The sequence below is a fragment of the Lygodium microphyllum genome, chromosome 22, assembly GCF_053477565.2.
Source record: "Lygodium microphyllum isolate KBCC chromosome 22, Lygodium_microphyllum_v1.1.10, whole genome shotgun sequence".
Classification (NCBI taxonomy): Eukaryota; Viridiplantae; Streptophyta; class Polypodiopsida; order Schizaeales; family Lygodiaceae; genus Lygodium; species Lygodium microphyllum.
Genome location: NC_141156.1, coordinates 38,340,037 through 38,351,492, shown reverse-complemented (window position 1 = coordinate 38,351,492; position 11,456 = coordinate 38,340,037).

The window sequence follows — 11,456 nt, the reverse complement described above, 5'->3', positions numbered from 1 at the left end:
ACTATCCTAAGCTTCCAACATTGCATGGTTGCCACCATCCACTAACAATCCATCAATCTTTTGGGGTTTGGGATCGACTAGAATCTACTCTATTCCATTAGAGTTAGAGTCTTGAGATCTATCATCCTTGTAATATTTGCTTTCATCTTTAGAAAAATCCTCTCCAACATTGATGTACTCATCATCCTCAAAGTCCTCTCAAGCCATTAGTGATGCTATTAGGTTATTGGGATAATCAAATAGGGCATGGTGTAGCTTGGTCCATTTGCACTCTCATTATTGAAGCAAATCCTCAAAAACAAGTAGATTGGCATTGGGGTTGTCCTTCAACCACCATTGCCAATGATCTAGTATCCTCTGCAATTTGAGGTGATCAATTGAGACATCAAACTTATTGTCTCAAGTTGAGAAGGTTCAATGCTTATCATGAGACTCAACCATACGTGCAGTGAGCCCCCTCTACTCGCTAACTCTTTAATTCATGGGATTCTTCATATTTACTTTTTTTGTGAATGACAAGTCCAAAGTGGCAAGATTATGCATCTAATCCTACTCATCTTCTAGGTAGGGAATGTACTTAAGGGGTCTCACTTTGCAAGTGTGCATTTGTCTTCCCTGAGCATGTTGGAGAGATAATGTCGAGGTCAACTAGTGTAGTCTTCCAAATTGTCATTTTGATTGTAGCTACTTATGTATATTTCCAAGGAAACCAAGACCATTGCCCAAGTCCTTGTTTAGTTGGGTGTTTCACATCCAAGGATGACCAAACAATTGGCCATTATCCACTCCCTTCATGACCACAAAGTTCATTGTGAGAAGTTAATACAGATTATCTTAATTTCCCAATCCTTCAACATGCCCAACAACCAAACCTTGAAACCTTTGGCCATTATGAGATTGAAGTTGTGAGTTTGAAGTGTATACCCTCTTGATTGATAGATTTCGAGTAGATTTCCCTATGCTTTGAGCATATACTAATTTTTTATGTTCTATAATCCCTCTTTGCAAGTAGTCACTAAGAGCCTCTACTAGGAGAATGGCATGATGCTCAACCCCTTCCCAAAATGTATTGACCCTTAGTGCTCCTAGAGACGAGATGGGTGATTTGGTAGCATTGCTTCCTCTTTACAAAATGTGAAGTGATGTCTTTGTGGGCTTGTTTCTTCCCTCTATTGCATAGTTTGAAGGCCTTTCAAAGGTTAAGACTATTTCTCAACATCAATCCTAGTAGCATTGTTATGTTGGTTGTGGCCAATGTAGTGATGAGGCTAGGATCCACCCCATTATACTATAGATAATCACTTGCTCCACTCATTGTAGTGCCTTTGGGAGGCTTGTGTTCCTTTTTGTATGGTTGTTTTGAAGCCAATCCCTTCAAATGATCTTGGTCTAATGCATGTGATAGTGGAGCCACGTTGGATAACCCCATAACACTCATGTCATATGTGGCTTCTTGATCTTGCTCTTCTTCTTGAAGCTCTTGTACCCATTTCTTGATTTTATCTATTATTTCAAGTTGGTATTTTAAGTTTGGGTACTCCTAGTTTAATGGTAGCAACCTTTTTTATCAAGAGAGTTGTGGTTGCACTTTTTGCACTAGATACTTGGTTAACAATGAGATAAGCCCCTCACTTTGTAGCACCACTTTTGCTATGGCTCAATTTTTTCTCTTCTTTGAGTTTTTCTTTCCTATTATGGACACATTTGTAGTGTATGGCACAAGTATATCAATCCCAACGTTTTTACTCTTTGCTTACATGATGGTATTCAGAAGGATGGGTATGGCATCCTTGTCATTTATCATTTCTACTCCAAAGAGGTTAAGTAGTATCGATAAGACAATAGCCTTAGTAGTACTAGCCTTTGTTTTGGGGAAGTCCTGATACATGTGAGTTATTTCACACTTGGGGCATCATCGATCTACTCGATTGTCCTTGGGTGGTTCTAACTTCTATTGACATTTTATGGACACATTTTTGTGTTATCTTCGGTTCCATCATTTTATGGTTTCTCTTGGTCACAAGGCATTCCTTTCCCTCACTCTTGTCCCAACATCATGATAGGGATGGGCTGATAGTCCATGAGGATAGCCTAGCCATCCTTGTCAAATGTGATATATTGATTCCTATTCTCTTCCTTCTCAATGGGTTCCTTAACATAATGTTCCCATGCATCTCTCAGTGGGGGTGAGAGATAATTGGGTTAGTAGCTCTAGGTATGCACAAAGGATTCATTTTGGCCCTTTGCATGGCCAACTTCTACTTAACATGTGCTCGCAAAGACAATTGTTGAGGCCTCAAAAAATATGGCCCCCTCTTTTGTTGTTGGAATGCATTACTTGCATAGAGGTTTGAGTAAGGTAGTTATCTTGGAGCTTGACAATAAGCAGACTTGTGCCTAAAGCATCCAAAGGGGATCACTTGCAAAGAATTAAAGGGCCTACTTAAGTAAGGGCCCAACTCAAGCTTGGGGGGGCTACTTAGCACAAAGCTTGCTTGTCTCATAAGCTAGGGGGATGCTTCTGTGGAACAAGTAGAGAGAGAACAAGAAGAGACATTGTTTGATTTGCTTATAGTCACCTTGCTAAAAAGGACATCCTTGATTGAGCTGGCATCATCATTAACATCCTCTTAGTGTGAGTAATTTGTGGCAGTTCAACACCTCTTGGTGTGAGTAATTCATGGCAGTTCAATCCTAAGCAGTTATTCACATTGTGAGCTCTCAAACTCATTCTCATTCTCAATCTTATTCATAATATTTGCTAGCCTAAACTGGTTGGATTGAACCTATTTGCAAAAAGGATGCCTAGACTAGTCAAACACCAAAACTAGATATTGTAAAGGGGGCACTTTTTATGCATTACACACACTTGTAATCTTCCAAAATATTCTTTGTTTTTTTTGTATGGAGATAAACATTGCCACGTGAGTTGTTAATAAGATTGCTCCATTCTCAATGTCAAAAATTAAAGTAGTGGAAAATTTCAATAGTAATGGTTTTCACACCTAAAAGATTGTTAACCTCAACACAAGAAAAAGTGGAAAAGCATAAGTCGAGAGCAGGAAGGGAAACGACCAAAAGCACAAGGGCAGCCTCAAAAGCTAATTCAAAGGCAAAAGCGCATTTTTAAATGCAAGGCGCCCCTAAAACTTTTGTAAAAGAGCACTAGGCTCCCTCTTGTGTAAATTGTAAGGGTAGATGGGTGATAGAAAGGAAGCTAAGAAGATAGGAGGACAATAGGAAAGAGGGCCTAGGCCACCGCCGGCCATGTAAAAAAGGGGATGACCGCCCAAAAGGGGGTGATAGAAAGGAAGCTAAGAAGATAGGAGGACAATAGGAAAGAGGGCCTAGGCCACGGTCGGCCATGTAAAAAAGGGGATGACTACCCAAAAGGGATTAGGGTTTTGTATATAAACTCAAAACGTGAATGAGAAGCTCTTTCTTTGGTGTGTGGCAATAGCTCCTCTTCTTCTTCTTCTTCTTCTTCTTCTTCTTCTTCTTCTTCTTCTTTTGCTTGCTTGTGCTTGAGTGAGGGAGAGAGTGAGTGTGAGAGTGTGAGGAAGTGAGTGTGTGAGGATGAGGGATCTTGGAGAAGAAGCTCTCCATCATCTCCTCTCTTCTTCTTCTCTTCTCTTGTCTCGTGCGGCTATGGAGGATGGAGCTTGAAGGAGAGGGATTGAGGTTGCTCGAGCTCGCATCGAGAATCATGGAGCTACAAGTGTGTATGAGGGAGGAGGGTACTCAATCGGGCATCGAGGTAAGCTCACTACACCCCCGTAGGATCAAAGGCACATCAACTAGGTGAGAGAGAGCCATTTGTGCTCGCTTGAAATGCTTGAAAGAATAAGCAGTCCATGGGTCTTGGCAATTAAGTGTGAGCTCCCATTACATTTTTGTTATGTTGCCAGGACAACGAATTCAAGCTTGAGCACTTGCGTACTACCTCAAATTGAGTGATGAAGTAAGGGTTTCAGCCCCGAATAATCAGAGCTTGCGACAGGTAGGAGATTCGGGCTTTTTAATCTTCCAAACAAGTATTTCAGTTTTTGATGAGTAGACAACTAAAAGGATTCATTTTAGTATTTGTGTTTTGATTTTTGTTGCATTTAGAGTAGGATAGGATTAAGAAATCGAAGGAAAAAGCCTTAGAGTTTCTGTTGTAAAACAGAGCAAAACAGGGCCAAATCGGGAAAAAAATGGGCTTGCAATCCGTTGACATGACATGAACATTAATGGGGCAACACTTGGGCATTAGGACAACGGCTTAAGACCCAAGGAAGGGGGTTGGAAGTCTCATTTTTAGTTCTGCAATACACAGAGAGAGAGAGAGAGAGAGAGAGAGAGAGCTTTATAGTGAGAGTGAGACTTTGAGCTTCCGGTGAATCAATCGGCATTCCCAGGTATTTTCCGCTTGGATCATGTATGTAGAAACCTTCCTATGCATCTACCCTGGATTCTAGGAATCAAACATAGTCCACAGGGGTCTGATTCCCAAAATCGAATACTTAGATGTCTGATTCCTAGAATTCGAACTCTCAGATTCAAATAGCCACTTCGGGCCAAGCCCTAGAATTGGGCCTCAGTCGCTAACATTCGGCCCACTCGGTCCAACTCGACTCGATGAACCTACTCACTCAGCCATTCAGCCCGGCCACATTCGGACGCCTCACTTGGCCATTCGACTCGGCCAATTTAGACGATTGACCATTCAGCCCACCTTGCCATGTGGCATTCGGATGGCCTTACGTTCAGCCCCCTAATTCGGCCATAATATCATTCGAACCTAGGCCACTCAAATGGGCCGAATCTAACACTCGGATCCTGCAATTCGGACCATAGCTGGGCCGAATCTAGAATATGTCCAGATTCAACGTCTGTAGACCGTGACTGACCTAGACCATAGCCAGGCGAACCCTCGAGAGTGATACAGAAAAATAGAACACCTTTCTAGCGCAAGAAACAAGAGGACCAATGAATTGTAGATCTAGCAACAACACTAGACAACTTGCTAGCTATCCACCTCACTAAGAGCACCAAACTAAGCCATAGACCCTCAATTAGACCTTGACTAAGCGGAAAGATGCAGTGTAGATCCTAGAGACCAGCAAGAACGGCCAGCGACCAAGCTTAAATCCCTATTAGGCCGAGAATGTAGACGAGAGTGCCAAAGTTGCATTTACCATTTTGCATTGCACCCCACATTGTTTTTCGACACTTGAAGTGCACATGAAGAAAATCTGAAAGCCTGATTTCGCACAGTGCACGAAAAGGAGCACACACACACACACACACACAGTGACGATTAATTGAGGATTGTTTGTAAATAACAAGAAACTCACTTAGACTTAAGAAACTGAATGAACCCACTAGTAGGAGAAGACCCTAAAACTTAGACGAATGATCGAGAACCCCAAGTGGTAGGACCAAGAGGAAGACATGAAGCAAGAGCTAGACAAATTGAAGGTCTGACATCATTGCCATAGTAAATCTACCAGATTCAATCAACCTCATTGATACCCTGGTGGAATAAGAGACCGCATATATGGCAAATACCAACACAAACCACAGATGCAAAACGAACAGCTCGAGCTGGGGGATTTCCCAGATGAAATCCAATAGATGGTGAGCAAGTACAACTTGCAAACCCGGATGGACCACCACAGTAGGCTATCCAAGGATATCATAGAGGACCTTGAAGAGAAGAGGAGACTAGCGCGAGAAGCTTTGCAAGGCATAGTGGCCTACAATCAGGAACAGTAATCTAGAAGCTTGCGACAGAACGTAGAAATAAGGGAGATCCAGTGAGTGTTAGCCTTCGCAAACAGAAATCAATCAGGACCTGACGCGGAGAGAGAGAGAGATAGAAAGCGCGCTAGAGGGAGACCTTACGTTGTGAGCGAGCTTCTTATGAAAAGCGACTATTAGATAACACATCCACCACAAAGTAGAGCATAGCAGCACTTGCAACCTCATTGCTCATAGGGCTAGGAGTCAACCAGGGCTCGAAGGGCCAATCAAAAATCCATATATCGTTGCTAAGAAGATAGACAAGTACCAACCAAATGACAATCCCTATAGCTTCATAGAGCAGTTCGAGCAGGTCTGTGAGGCTAACGGCCTCATTGATCTCACCCAGTGCTCGCAGGCCTTTGGCCTATGCTCAGGCAATAAGGGAAGGACTTGGTACACTAGCTTAGATGACGTAGAACAATTTAATAACTTCAACCATCTCAAGAGCCTCTTCTTAAGAGATTCTCGGAGGCTGGGCACTTTGACAATCTAATCGTACGGCTCATGAATGTGAAGCAGAGAGAAAAGGAAGATATCAGGGATTATGTGGCCCATTGAGGAGTCTCTTTAAGAGAATCCCAACAAACGAACAACTCATGGAAAGAGTGGTATCCACAATCTTCATCAATGGAATACTAAGTGAGAAACTCTACAAGGCCTTGGCAGGGAACTTAAGCTTGTAGCGAGACGTGTGAACTAGGGTCTTTGAACAAGCCATTCAAGTGGATGACTAGCTCAAGGAGAGGAGCTCCAAGAGCTCAAACCAAGATGAGGCTAGCTCTAGAACCTCAGAAATGGCAACCACATCCAGCGAACATTCGATCCCAAATAGCCAGGAGAAGGGAGGAAAAGAGTACTGACCCAAAACCAGGAGCTAGCGAAGATGAAGATGGAGATTGCAAGGCTATAAGAAATGGTGAGGAGACCAATGTGCCCACATGTCCAATGCATGTATTATGGCAGAAATCGATGAAAACCACCCTACCAACCAAGTGTTAGGACCCTAGGTCTCGACCTTGCGAAAATTGCAGTAGGTTCGGTCACGATGCCATGCATTGCTGACTACCAAGACCACTCCCCTATCGCAACCTTACAACTAGCCTTACCTAGGAAATGGGCCACCAAATTTCTTCGAGAGGGGAGCCCCATTGGCTCTCCTGGCACCTAATGATGCTAAACCATCCATTCCTAGGATAGAGATAAATCCCACAGGCATACCCCGGCCACATGGACCTTTCGTAACCCATCCATCGAGTGGCGCTCCAGTCCACTATGTGAAGGAGCCAAATGATGACAAGCCCTATGTGAACCACCCTTACGTCTCGTACAATAAAGAGGAAAATCCAATCCTCATGGATTATCGACTAGTGCCAATGATGGAATTGGGTAGAGGTAGAGGTAGAGGCTTAGGAGGGCAGACTCAAGAACTGATTTCTCATTGGATTTGCAATTATTCGACACATCTCCTCATGCTGCCCCCAACAAGAGCAAGCTAATTGAGAAAAGGCTGATCTGAGGTGCCCAAAGTGTGGAATCACTCACTTGTTTGCCGAATGCCCTAGATAGAAACCACCCTCTAGTGCAAAGAACGAGCCATCAATACCATTGGGGCTGTTTGGAGTTGAGACATTTGACAAAGAGGACACACCTATCTTGTTACATGTCATGACTTGAAGTAGGCCGTCATATCACTACCTGGACCCAACAATCTAGATGTAGTCTCGATAGGGAAAAAGAGCCGTAGGCGAAGGAAAAAGAGGATGAAGGCCAAGGTCATGCTTAAAACGGAGAGTGCTACAATAGTGCCCACACAGGAAAGAAACTCACTGACACAAAGGCAGAGACATATGCTCCAAGGACTACTAAGAAGGGGAGTGCTAGGGTGGGGGAGTATCCCAACCCAAAATGCCAGCTTGAAGCCATAGAGAAGGTGAAGGAGTGGGTGAAAGAGGTCCAAGAGCACCTTAAGGACAATGAGCCCATCTTGGAGGATGAGATCAATGATCTCTCAAGTGTAAGCACACTAGCTTTGCCTCCATGACCAAAGTTGAAAGACGTGTCTACACCACAAGTATAGCTGCTTAGATAAAGTTTGAACGCTATGAGCCAGTAAACCAATCAAGGCCATTAGCCATGGAATGTAGGATTAGAAGAATGGCAAGCAATTAGCAATCTTCTTACAATGCTAGTAACCACCCTAGTGACTTTAAGCTTAGGAGATCTGCTTAGGTAGCACCCGCCGATGCCATGGAAAGAATGAAGCAATGGGTTGAAGGGCTAATGGAGCAAGGGGTAGCTGACCTACATGATCATGATGCGGTAACTCAAATACCCAGTCTGATGCTGCACTCAGTGCCCAAGTCCTTACACGTTAATGCTTTTTGGGAGGGCACAGAGATGCATGCAGTCTTGCTGGTCCTAGCATTAGCAGATGTCACACGAAAAGGGATCGTGGACATGGGGGCAGGAGAGTCGGTGTGCTTAGCCATACAATATTCCAAGCTTGGGGTAACCCACCTATCGAGAATGCTAGATTTAATGTTACACCTAGCCAATGGAATGAAAATTAGGCCATTCGAAGTGTTGAAAAATTGGCTGTTGAAGATCATAGGTGTCCAGATTTCTGTGAACTTCATTTTCATGAAGGGAGTGGATTACGACATCCTATTAGGCCAACCCTGGATGCACAACTCACGAGTCATAAAAGACTAGGGCAATGGTTTGATCTTCCTAGGCGACCGAACGAAAGCGGTAAGGGTAGAGATGGATACTTGGAAGACTACACCAGTCGACTTAGATGCCATCTTAGCCATGCTAAAGGGTGATGCACAAGTTAGAAAATCATACGGGCCACTCACCAAGTATATCCCTTGCCCTAAGGATGAGCGAGATTGGATGCATGTGCTAGCCATAATCGATCTGCCATTTTTGAAGAGTGAGGATTATGAGCAAGCCACTAAGGCAATTGGTAAGCCTAGTGATACAGCTCTAGTACCAATCTGCATGATGGCAAGGAGCTCACATAGACAACCCAACCGTGTCAAGGTATGAGTGGCCACCATCACAGAAATTGAAGATAAAGATGAGGAAGTGATGGCACTTGCCTACCTACACATATCAGTGATTGCCCAAAAGACACACGTCTTTGATGCATCATTGATGAGTTGTAACATCCTTATGCACGATCATTGGACCCTCATTGATCACCCCAACTACAGCTTACCAATACTAAACTTAATCCATTTGGAGGACAGTCTTACTCATTGCTCAAAAAGTGCAAAGTGGTCTCTATTGAGACTGAAAGTCTACCTATGATCTTCTATGTGATGCCTAACACTAAGACCACTAGTAAGGAATTGTTGTAGGACGCGAATTCAAGAAACAAGCACAATACAATGTCAACTATGACTCACAACGCATTCACCTTGCCATTGGTAATGTTCGAATAGTGACATCTTTCAACAAGGGCAGCGTAGCTCCGTCAAAGCCTGTAATGCCACCAATGGAGGATCCTAATGCAAAGTCTAAGGATGGGGTTGTAACGTGACCCATCCTGCGAAGACAAGTTGGCTGCAGCCTAAAGGAGACACATCCAAGTCGATTGAGCAGGAGCTCAAATGGGTGCCCAAACGACAACCACAGTCACCTAGAAGCCAACCCTCCCAAACCCGTGACCACAGAATATCACGTCCTAGGCCTAGAAGGCAAAGCTAGTGCTACCAAAGTAGATGAACAGTCAAGCCACGATGGGTACCCAAAGACCTATTACGCGCTCACAAGGCTACTATGAAGACAACAACTGGATTTGGTTGCCCAAGTCTAGGAATGGTACATGTGCTCCTCAATCCAAGCCCTCCAGCCCATCTCCACAAAGTGGTGAGCCAACTAGGAATGAGATATCCATTGCCTCAAAAAGCACCAAATCCATAGAACCTCAATCCAAGCCCTCCAGCCCATCTCCACAAAGTGGTGAGCCAACTAGGAATGAGAAATCCATTGCCTCAAAAAGCACCAAATCCATAGAACCTCACGAATTCTATCGACCAAAGATACAACCAGTTGGCTCTAGGCCAACTCAATCTAACACTTCTAATATCCCAACTACTCCACAAATTGAGAGAAGTACATCAACCGAGCCACAGGACCAATCTATCTCACAAGTGGTCGACAGACTTCCCATTGAACAGCCCAGAAAGGCATAAGTAGTTGAGCTATCTAGCTCAACCAAACCCCAACCTCCCACAGACCTCAAACCCTCCTATAAGCATAAATCTATCCTTTATTATCACCATGGACATAGCCACGAATACAGTGGATGATTTAGTCACATGCATCAGATGCTTGGACGCCACATTCACTGCACTAGCCCAAGAACTATGAACGGTTGGACTTAGGCCTCCTTGCCATGCACTTGGGAGAAGTATGAGTTCATGTTCATCATAAGATGCCTGAGGTAGCCAAGGAACTGATTGACAATGAGATCTCTCAAGAGCAAGCTTGCACACAGTGGTTGATCCCATCATATTGTAGGAGCAAAGTCACTACAACAGGCCAAGAGCTAGAAGAGCTGAGAAATTTAGCTGATTTTGACTCCTCCTTCTCTGAGGAAATTGTATGCTCTCTAACTTCAATGGGAGCAAGAGGGTTGCCAAATCATGACCAATGCTAAGCAATGATGTGCCATTCAAAACCTTGGAGTATGACCCCACTTATGTAACTCCAACCTCCTACAGGGTGTTGACCACCATTCGTAACAAACCCCTAGAAGAGCACCTCCTAACCCACCCGTATTTAGATCAAATTCTGACTGAGGGAGGAGTTACACATTGCCAATCGAATCAACTATGATGACTTCCTCACGAATGTTCTCACCTACATCACTCAAGTAGGCATCCATCCTTTTAACATGGACTGCTATGCTAGTCTAGAATACAATCCAACCTTCTATGCTTGGCTCATGCAAAAGTAAAACACCACAAGCATGCGCTAAATGCCCTTGACCTCTCAAACCTTAATCCTATGAAGGATTCTTCTCAATTACAAAGGGGAGGGGCCAAGTGAATCAAACATGTAAACATGTAAGGCGAATGGAACATGCAAGGAAAAAAGCCTCAATCAATGTCCAAAGGCAGAAAAAGTGGATGAACATCAACTCATTATCGTAAAATTTTTGGAATTAATGGACAACTTAAAGGAAAATTTTCTATTTTTGTACTTAAGCATTTTATTCTTTCCATAAAAGCATAATCAATTCCTGCTTACCTTTCACTAAGTAATTATCTTAAGGACACTAATGGTGAACTATGGCTTCATGATAGGCGCCTACAACAGCAGGTCAAGAGAAAAGTAACAAACTTATGTTCTTGAAGGAGGAGCAGGCGAAGTATGGCCTCTCAATGGAAACAAGGACCTACATCCAATTCAAATTCAGGCACATCTTGAATTTGGAAGACATCATATTGGAAGAGCCAATCATCAAGCAACTCGTGAAGCAATGTAAGCTGCAAAAATACGTGGAGAAGGTGGGCCAAGCCGTCAACTACTACGAAAGCGCATAGAATTCCTTTGGACTTTCAACAAGAACTGCAATACCGTCACCGTGTGAAAAGGAGAGGAAACCCACAATGTACAGATTGAGTTGACACCCGAGTTTATGGAGAAGGCTT